The 9357-nt window shown below is 41.0% G+C and overlaps 1 long non-coding RNA gene across 1 annotated transcript; it reads left to right on the top strand.

The window, feature by feature from the left end:
- The first annotated feature begins 383 nt into the window (after positions 1–383).
- LOC140520252 (uncharacterized) lies at positions 384–5096 on the top strand. The gene is made up of 2 exons (XR_011972439.1): positions 384–909; positions 4530–5096. It is a non-coding gene; the product is annotated as an uncharacterized lncRNA (long non-coding RNA).
- Positions 5097–9357: the final 4261 nt, after the last annotated feature.

Raw genomic sequence — 9357 nt, 5'->3', positions numbered from 1 at the left:
AGTGTATTTATATACTTTTCAGAGTTGGAGGGCAGGACCCTCTGACCCAATGCCTTAGTAGAAATTAAGAAAAGGTATTTAAGCCTATTAATGGGGGGGGGGAGATCTTTAACTCTTCCCCCACCCCCCATTAGCTTTATATTAACATTACAGTACTGAAGAGGAATTCTCCATTGATATCAGGGTTCTCTAGATATTCCTGTTCTTCACTGACATTATGTACTATCAGACCTCCTTTAAGACAGCCACTATCATTCAAAAACAGATCAGTCTAAATAAAAAAAAGTGGAAGAAAACTGTATGTGTGTGTGTATGTATATTTATATATATGTACTGAAGTGGACGTTATTCCCTCACCCCCCCCACCCCCTGGAGCCCCTGGGTTGAGAAATGTCTGTTGAGTTTTTAGGCAGGGTTGGGCCTAGTAGCCACTCTGTTGTACCCCTTTGCCTGGCAGCTGCTTGGGCCCCCCTCTCTGTTGTGTCCCCTTGCCTAGCAGCACCTAGGAACCCCTGTCAAAACTGTTCTGTGAAAAATGTGTGCTATTGGAACTGCAAGGCTGTACCGGGAAGTGCTAAGATGCTTAAAAGGCACACACACCTTTGTTCGGAGCTGCCTCTTCTGAGGACAGCCACCGCCTAATAAAGACACTCCCAAATTCTCAATTGACTCTTGCCTGTGCTTGTCTCGGTCTGTCCATTTCACTTGCAGGTTCCACCGAGATGGCCTTTGGCTCTGTGTGCACAGGCAAACCGTCTGCCCTGGATGGCCAGACTGTGCTTTGACTTCAGGGGGTGGCCACCTGGATTGATGTTCCCTGGCCCCAATCTCAAAGCACAGCCATGTGAACCAGGCTCCCGGTAGCAAAATTCCTCTGATCTGGCCATTTTGAGCGCCCTGTCTGTGTAGGTGAGTACTCTTGTGGAGTAAGTGGCGAGGCTGGACGCAGCAGGAAATGCCCTTACTGGCCTCCATGGGACTCCCTGTGAGGTCCTGATCTGACTCTCCTGTATTTTGGGTTTCTGAGAGTCCTGGACTGCTTGACTGACTCTGCACTCTGTATCTGTCTGGCTCTACTGTATTTTGGGTTTCCAAGAGTCTGGACTGCTTGACTGACTCTGCATTCTGTATCTTGTCTGGCTCTCCAGTATTTTGGGTTTCTGAGAGCCTGGACCGCTTGACTGAGTCTGCATTCTGTTTTGTGTTTTTGTTTGAGTTCAGACTGTCTGTGTCTGTCCATGCGTTTTGTCAGTCTCTTGTTTTGTGTTTTTGTTTGACCCCCAGTTTAATCAGACTCTGTATCTTACTCTCCTTTCCTGGGATCATGGGACAAAGACTTTCAGATCCTGAGACCCCGTTGCAGTTCATGATAAAGTGTTTTAAACAATTCCAACAAGCTGCAGCTGGTTATGGGTACACAGTCTCCAAGGAGAAATTAACTTTACTCTGTCAACAAGAGTGGCCCACCTTCGGAGTGGACTGGCCACCCGAGGGGACTTTTGATAAATCCATTGCAGGATGGGTGCGGAGAACAGTGAATGGGGATCTGGGCCATCCAGATCAGATCCCATATACCAGCATCTGGATAGACCTGATTCCCCGTCCTAACCCTAACATCTCTCTAAAGCCTCCCCACACATGGGGAAGAAGACAAATTGAGAAAATGCATAAAAATGCAAAAAAAAAAAATGCAAAAAAAAAAAAAAAAGAAAAAGGAAAAGACACCTCAGAGATAAAGCTTTGAAACTCTCAAGTGTAAAGGAGGAGACTAGATGCCACTGGACTTTGTTCCAGAGTCTCTCTCACTTCCACTTGCAGTTTCATAACTTTTTCTTTCAAAAACATTTTTAAGGAGTGGACACAGACAGAAAATTTTTCTTGAGTAAAAGTTAAAACCATCAAGATTTTTATTTTACTCTATAATCCAGAAATGGTGTTAGAGAAAGCAATTTTTAATCTGAATTTTGTTGAAACTAAAAGATGTTGGAAAAGTTGTGTAAAGTCAGTTATGTTATTTAGGAAACCAGGTATTTTCACCTTTGCCTGTTAAAAAAGTTACAGCTAAAAAGCTGCTGTTTTAATGCTAAACCTGACATTGTTAATGGATTACTATGTGTGGAAAGAAATGGAGTAATAATTTATTTAGACTGGTTTTGCCCATTCAGAACAGTCCTCCTATATGTTTGGGGTTGGCAGGCATGGGATCCATGCCAATTCCTTTTATTTTGTAAAACTGCCAAGGCCCCTTTCATGTGGACACAGTCATCAGTCCTAAGAAAACTGTTCGGCTTATATAGAAAGTATTTTTAACTATTGGCTTTTATATCAGGACAAGTTTCAAATCTGAGAAAGAAGGATCTGAAATGAAATCTCTTATGTATGTGAGTCCCGTTAATCATCATTGCTTATTTCAACTCCATGGGAATACAAATAACTGTATTTGGCTTTAAGTTGGGATTAGTGAAATTTGCTGTTTAAGGTAAAAGCATTTGGGACCATAAATATTTTTGTTTAAGTTTGAATTTGGGTATAGTTGTCTGCATTAAATCAGTATCTGAAAGAATATGCCACAAGTTATTCAGAGGGACTGTGATCCTGCATCCTGTACTGTTATCAGGTGAAATTTGTATCTGGAGAGGAAACACTGAGGGGATAATTCTAGACTCCATCTAGGATGGGATCCTCCTGGTCAGTTTCCCCTCTGTGTCCTTTTATAAAGGAATGTTTCCCACCTGACTGTTCCTGAGTCTGGCTATAGTACAGATACTGCATGATTGGAAAATTTCACCCCTACCTGAATTCAAACAGAGTCAAGGATGTTCCTTAGACAATGTGAAATTATAGTCACATCTGAAATCTGATTATTGGAACTTGCTATTCTAAGATGTCATGGGACTATTAACTGACTGTTCTTCTGAGTCTAACTCCAGGTGTGGATAACAAGAAAGGGGGTCTGAGCCTCTGATCCAGGATGTCAGTAAGCCTGTGAGATGCTGGTATGAAGTGCAAGAAGTGATCTCATGGTAAAGTTGGGAGAACGGCTGTTCAGCCTGGGCTGAGGTAGGATTCTCCTGACTCAATTTCCCTACTGACACGTGGTGGATTTTAAACCTGACTGAATGCTGGCTGACAATCTGCTCCTGCCTGGAATTGACATGAAGTTAGGGAGATGTTGTTTCCCTGCAATTTCCCTACTCTTAATGGCAATTTCCTATAGTCAAAGGTTTTGTAAGTTTAATATCAGATTTATAAAATAACAGATTGTTGGTAGGGGAACATCTGAGATTAAGTCTAAAATTAAGCTAACAGGTTTAGGACTTGAGATCTGAGTGTAAGATGTAAATACTGGGTTTTAATGTGGATTTCTTAAATATGACAATTGGCCAACATCCCAATTTTGATTTTGTAGAGTGATAAAGGTATAAAGCTTAAGAATGGTCATCTGAAATGGTATTGAGGTTAGTATTGTAGGAGAGTGGACATCTGAATTTCTACAAGAAGATAAAGAATGTGCAGAGATGCTGTGCTGAAGATGACTGAAGGAGCATCGAGATCAAAAAACTGCATCAGATGATGTCCCTTCCCAGATGAGATGGAACCTCTGAATGGATAATTCATTGATCTACCTTTGTATCTTAAATCTCTGTATCTGTACTTATAACATGGGATAGTCCCCTTGTAAATAAAGGGGATGAAGGGAAGAATGTATAGGGGAAAGAATGTGAGGATTGTATTTAATTTTCCATAAGGCCTTTCTCCTTGGATACCTGAGTTTCAGGTATCCAGGGCTTGTGGAGGGTCGGTTGGTTTCCCCCCCTTACCAGCTACCAGCTTTCTTTGTGAAAGCGCTGTGGGCTGTAGCTGAAACCTGGAAGTCACTCAAATCTCCTCATTGTTTGTTGTACTGTTGTCTTGCTTCTCCCTCTCCCCTCTTTTCTAAAGCCACATGAGCAATTAAGTGGGATTCTCTGCGTTAGGGTCTGTAAGTTGCCTCCCTCCACCAGATTCCCTGACCTGATGGAGGGACGTCCCTTTCTTGAGAATTGTAATATCACCTATCACCCTCTGAATTGTCAAGTTCCTCATACTGGTTAAAGACCCAACTCCTCCAATGTTGGGACCCTGTGAGGCAGGGTCAGCTCTACGTCCAGTCTCAGCAGGAAGCAGTTTCAGAAGCCGAGACCTTCATCCCTTATCCCAAAATATGTTGGGTCCCATCTGCTTAAAGGGGGACAAAGTGGGGTGCTTGAGTACATGTACTTGGGCCCCAGAGTTCAGGCCAGGTAGAAAGGATGAATAGGACCCTGAAGGAGCATATTGCTAAGCTTAAGGTTGAAACTGGAGAGACCTGGGTGAGTCTCCTTCCTTTTGCCCTGCTTCGGGCTAGGTGTACCCCCAATCCTGCGGCTCTCTCTCTGTCCCCCTTTGAAATCATATTTGGAGTAAACCCCCCCCCCCCCCCCGCTGTTTCTTGAGTTGTTGATTGTGGGTGTTGGCTTCCCGACTTTTCTAATGTTGCCCTCTTTAAGTCCTTACAGGCTCTGCGTGAGGTCCAGAGTGCTCTCAGATCTTTATATCAAGCAACAACTACCCCGGAAATCCTCTCTTGAACCTCGGTGGACCAGGTCTTTTCAAGTGAGCCTGCTAAATCCATCAGTGGTTAAGATTGCAGGATGCAAGGCGTGGATACATCGTTCGCACGTCAAGCCAGTTATACCCCTTTGGACTCTGATGAGTCCCTCGTTTAAATTAGTTACATGAAAAGGGGGGAGTGAAGTGGACATTATTTCCTCTCCCCCCGCCCCCTGGGTTGAGAAATGTCTGTTGAGTTTTTAGGCAGGGTTGGGCCTAGTAGCCACTCTGTTGTGCCCCTTTGCCTGGCAGCTGCTTGGACCCCCCTCTCTGTTGTGCCCCCTTGCCTAGCAGCACCTAGGAACCCCTGTCAAAACTGTTCTGTGAAAAATGTGTGCTATTGGAACTGCAAGGCTGTACCGGGAAGTGCTAAGATGCTTAAAAGGCACACACACCTTTGTTCAGGGCTGCCTCTTCTGAGGACAGCTGCTGGCTAATAAAGACACTCCCAGATTCTCAATTGACTCTTGCCTGTGCTTGTCTCGGTCTGTCCATTTCAGTATATATACACAAATATGTACATATGCTTATGTATATGTACATAAACACAAAATGTGTATGTCTGTGTGTGTATGTATATAATATTTTTCTTTCCTTGGTCATAGATAGGCTCCCTCGTGACACATAGAAACTCTTGAAAGAACTTTCAGTTATCAAATGTAGTACCACACCTGTTACGGACTCAATATTGGGCAGGTAGCCATCATATCTCCCTACAAGCACTCATGCTTATAAGACTTGAGATCATTAATGTTTATTTACAGAGCATAGCACACAGGAAGAACTCACATCTGAGTCCATGCAGAGTCGATTGACATCCTTGTCCAGTGGGCTACCCTCTCTTTACTATGACATAATACTATCCTTGGAAGAAGGAAAGCCGGTGTAAGAGTTTGCTCCTGTATGCTTGCTGCTTTTTTTTTCATTGGACTGACACCAACCTGTGCCTACAATGAATGAGAGAATATCAGGCTGAATTTGGGAAACTATACAGCACTTTACATATGTGTGTATGTGTATATGTATGTATGTATATGTATATATGTCATTAAATATTTCCTAATTACATTAAAAATTTTTAACATTCATTTTTAAAAATTTTGAGTTCCAAATTCTCTCCTTGCCTCCCACCTCTCCCCCACTCCTTGAAAAAGTAAATAATATAATATTGATTACATATGCTACACAGCACTTTTAATTATTTCAAGTCACTAGATATCCCAGAAAATAATCCTTTCTTTAAACCCCCAAATCTTAGTCTTATATGCTGTAGTTCTGAAATCATAGAACACAACAATTTCAGAAGACTCAAAGTTGTAGGTGATTGAAAGGACAATGGAAAGGTGAATAACAGATACAATCAGGCTGAAACATATCACTAGTGATGTATATATAAGAAATGATATGAAAGACATCAAGAACAAGTGTGGCTGGAAAAGGAGCTGGACCAGTCATGTAGTAATAATGTGGGATGACAGATGGCCAGCCAGAAACTTATACTTTTATCCACAAAATATTAAAAGAACTAAAGGAAGGCATCTTCTATGAAAGATTTATAGAATTACAGGGATAAGAATCACACTGAGAGAGAAAGGATAGATGTGTTGAGATTTGCATCTGTGGAATAAGTATTCATACTGCAAGGTCCTGTAGGAATATGAAAGAAGGATCATGTCTAATGCAGAGCCTCCTCAGCTTAGTATAGTGGAAAAATCACTGGCTTTGGAGTCTGAGCATCTAGGTTCAAACTCCATCACAGATGAGGTGTAGCCAAGACTTTTAATCTCCCTGGGCCTCAGCCTTATCATGAGGAGGTTGGATTAGATGACCTCAGAAGTCTCTTTCAGCCCTAGACATTAGGGTCACGTATCTATGCTATAATCCTTCCTGAACCCTACTATTTCTTTAGGAAGGAAAGATACAGTCATAAACAAAAACAAATACCCTTAGTAACAGATCAGATTGTTCTTTCTTTTTCCCATTTTCATTTCTTTTGAAAAATAATTATCCTTTATTTATTTAAACATTCATTTTTATAAATCTTGAGTTTGAAATTCTTTTCCACCTTCCCTCCCCCATTCATTGAGAAGGTAAGCAGTAGAATATCAATTATACATGTGAAATCAAGCAAAACATATTTCCATATTAACTGTGTTCTTTTCCTTTTCAATTACTTAGTCAGAGTAACTGAAAATGACTTGTAAAAGCCTTGTTTGAAATGTCACTTAGCTGTTACTTGTCAATTTCCAGTAGTTAGCTACAATTTCATCTTATTGACAAGGTAGTTCTGCCATCTTATGGTGATGAGGGCAATGGCAAGCTTAAAAGCAATTTTTCTAACTATAACACATGGAGAGAAAAGCTATTTTTTGTGGTTTTGCTAGGAATATCCTAAGCATATTCCAAGAATAACTTGCAGTGAAGAACAGGGACTCCCTATACAAAGCAGTATATTCTAAGTTTGGTCAAGGCAATAAATGTTTTAAGGATTCACAGAGGGTAAATGTGGTAATTCCCTCTCCCTCCTCCTTCCTCTGAAATATAGATGAATGTAGTAGTAATAGAACTCTGGCTGGGGCAGTATTCCTACTGCAAGATTAATAATGGAATTGGCTTGTAGCTATATGCGGCATATCATATGCTAATGGGTTTACTAGGAAATGAGTTTGGATGGGGTGGGGAATGGAAACATTCAGAATGTCTTTTACCTCCTGAACAAATTCTCTCTCCCTACCTTACTCCTCTTTCTTTCTCTCTCTCTCCCTCTCTTTCCCTCCCTCTCTTTCTACTCCTGCCCCTTAGAGGAGAGGGATATAGAAGACAGAAAGCATTTTAAAAATCATCCAAAACATTTTCCTCCAAGTTTTCCACTTTTTTCTATTTTTTTTCTTCTGGGACTTTGTGTCTCTAATTTCTACTCAAATAAAAAAAAAAAAACATGGATGTGTGGGCATGAGCTCTGTGCCACCCAACTGGCCTCCTGTCTTTGGAGAGGAGTAGGAAGAGTGAGTAAGAGGAAACTTTGGGGCTTTTAGAGAAAATGAATTAAGAAATGAGAAAACTGGAGAAGAATAAGCAACAGGGTTGAACACAAGAGGGCAGGAAAGTCTCTCTTTCACATTTATCGTGGAGTATATGCCAGGAAATCATAAAAATGAAATTTAGGGAAGTTTCTGAGGTTCAGGTGACTATAAGGAGAGCAATTTGACTTGGCATAGAGGGGATGAACCTAGGGATTAGGCTAAAATCTTGATTTCACTGTGATCACAGGGATCAAATTCTGTCTAATAATAATAACAGCAATATATATGCAGGAGACTTCTATAGTAAGTTTAGCATAATATATTTGATGCACGTTAGCACATTAATCAGGCTTTTGACAGGCTGTCACTTTATGTCATATGCTCAGGTATAAAGGCACATTTCTGTGGTCCTGATCTTTGGGGTTACTATGTCCTTTGTTCCAGGATGTATTAGTAGATAGAGCTCTGAACTTGGCAGCAAAAGACCTAGGCTCAAATCCAGGTCCTGTTATTTATAAGCTGCGTGACTTTGGGCAAATTACTTTGCTTTGTTGATCTTCAGTTTTTTCATCTATACAATGGGGATAATAATGACTGTCATTACACTTTTTGAAAAGATCAAATGAAGCAATGTATGTGGAAGTGTGTTGTAACCTTGGATGCTTCAGTCAACCTTTAGATATCTCCAGGACATTCCCCCCTCCTTGAAATCTAGTCATACCTTTTCATTTGAAGTGATTCTTGACAATATTGTTCAATAAACACTCCATGGAGGATTGACTCAATGCTCTGCAGGGCTTCCTTTCGTTCTTTTTACATATTTATGGTTAATAGTGTGGCACTCAGGACATCCATATGTTATTTCTTTCTCACTCTTTACTTCCGATTCATTTCAACTTGGTAAACATCATAGAGTCAAGATATAGTGGGAAAACAGCTGGAAATGAAGTCAGAGGGACTGGGTTTGAATCTTGGTTCTTCCACTTACTATCTGTGAGATCTGGAGCAAGTCATTTAATCCCTCAGAGCCTCAGTTACAGCCCCCACTGAAAAAATGAGGGAGTTTGTTTCAGTGACCTCTAAAGCCCCCTACAGTTTTAAACCTATGATCCTCTAATTACTTAATCTTGACTAGATACAACTTGCTGTCTATTAATATCACCTGTCCAAGATGGCCAGATGTAATGGTTTGCCCATTGAATTATGTGTTGTAATCTGGACACTATGGGCTATTCATTCATTTTGTCCTTCCACTATGAATGGTTAGACCAGCCTTTTTTTCAGTGAGTATGGATTTTACTGACAAGGCTTTGTGATATGCTCAGACTCAATTCAATCAAGACAGTTTTGACTGCAAACAGAAGCACCTATACATCTTTCCCATCAGTACAGAATCTTTCTGCTATTTATATGTAGGGACATTATATGTAGGGCATTATATGTAGGGCAGCTAGGTGATGCAGTGGATAGAACTCTGGACCTGGAGTCAAGAAGACTCATCTTCCTGAGTTCAAATCTGACCTTGGTCACTTTCTAGCTATGTGACCCTGGGCAAGTCGCTTCACCCTGTTTGCCTCAGTTTCCTCATCTGTAAAATGAGATGGGGAAGGAAATGACAAACCATTCCAATGTCTTTGCCAAGGAAACTGCAAATGGCGTCATGAAGTCTGACAGGACTGAAACAGCTTAGCAACAACAGTGG

This window comes from Notamacropus eugenii, chromosome 1 (assembly GCF_028372415.1).
Source record: "Notamacropus eugenii isolate mMacEug1 chromosome 1, mMacEug1.pri_v2, whole genome shotgun sequence".
In the NCBI taxonomy this organism is placed as follows: Eukaryota; Metazoa; Chordata; class Mammalia; order Diprotodontia; family Macropodidae; genus Notamacropus; species Notamacropus eugenii.
This window is presented reverse-complemented; position numbering and strand designations above follow the sequence as displayed.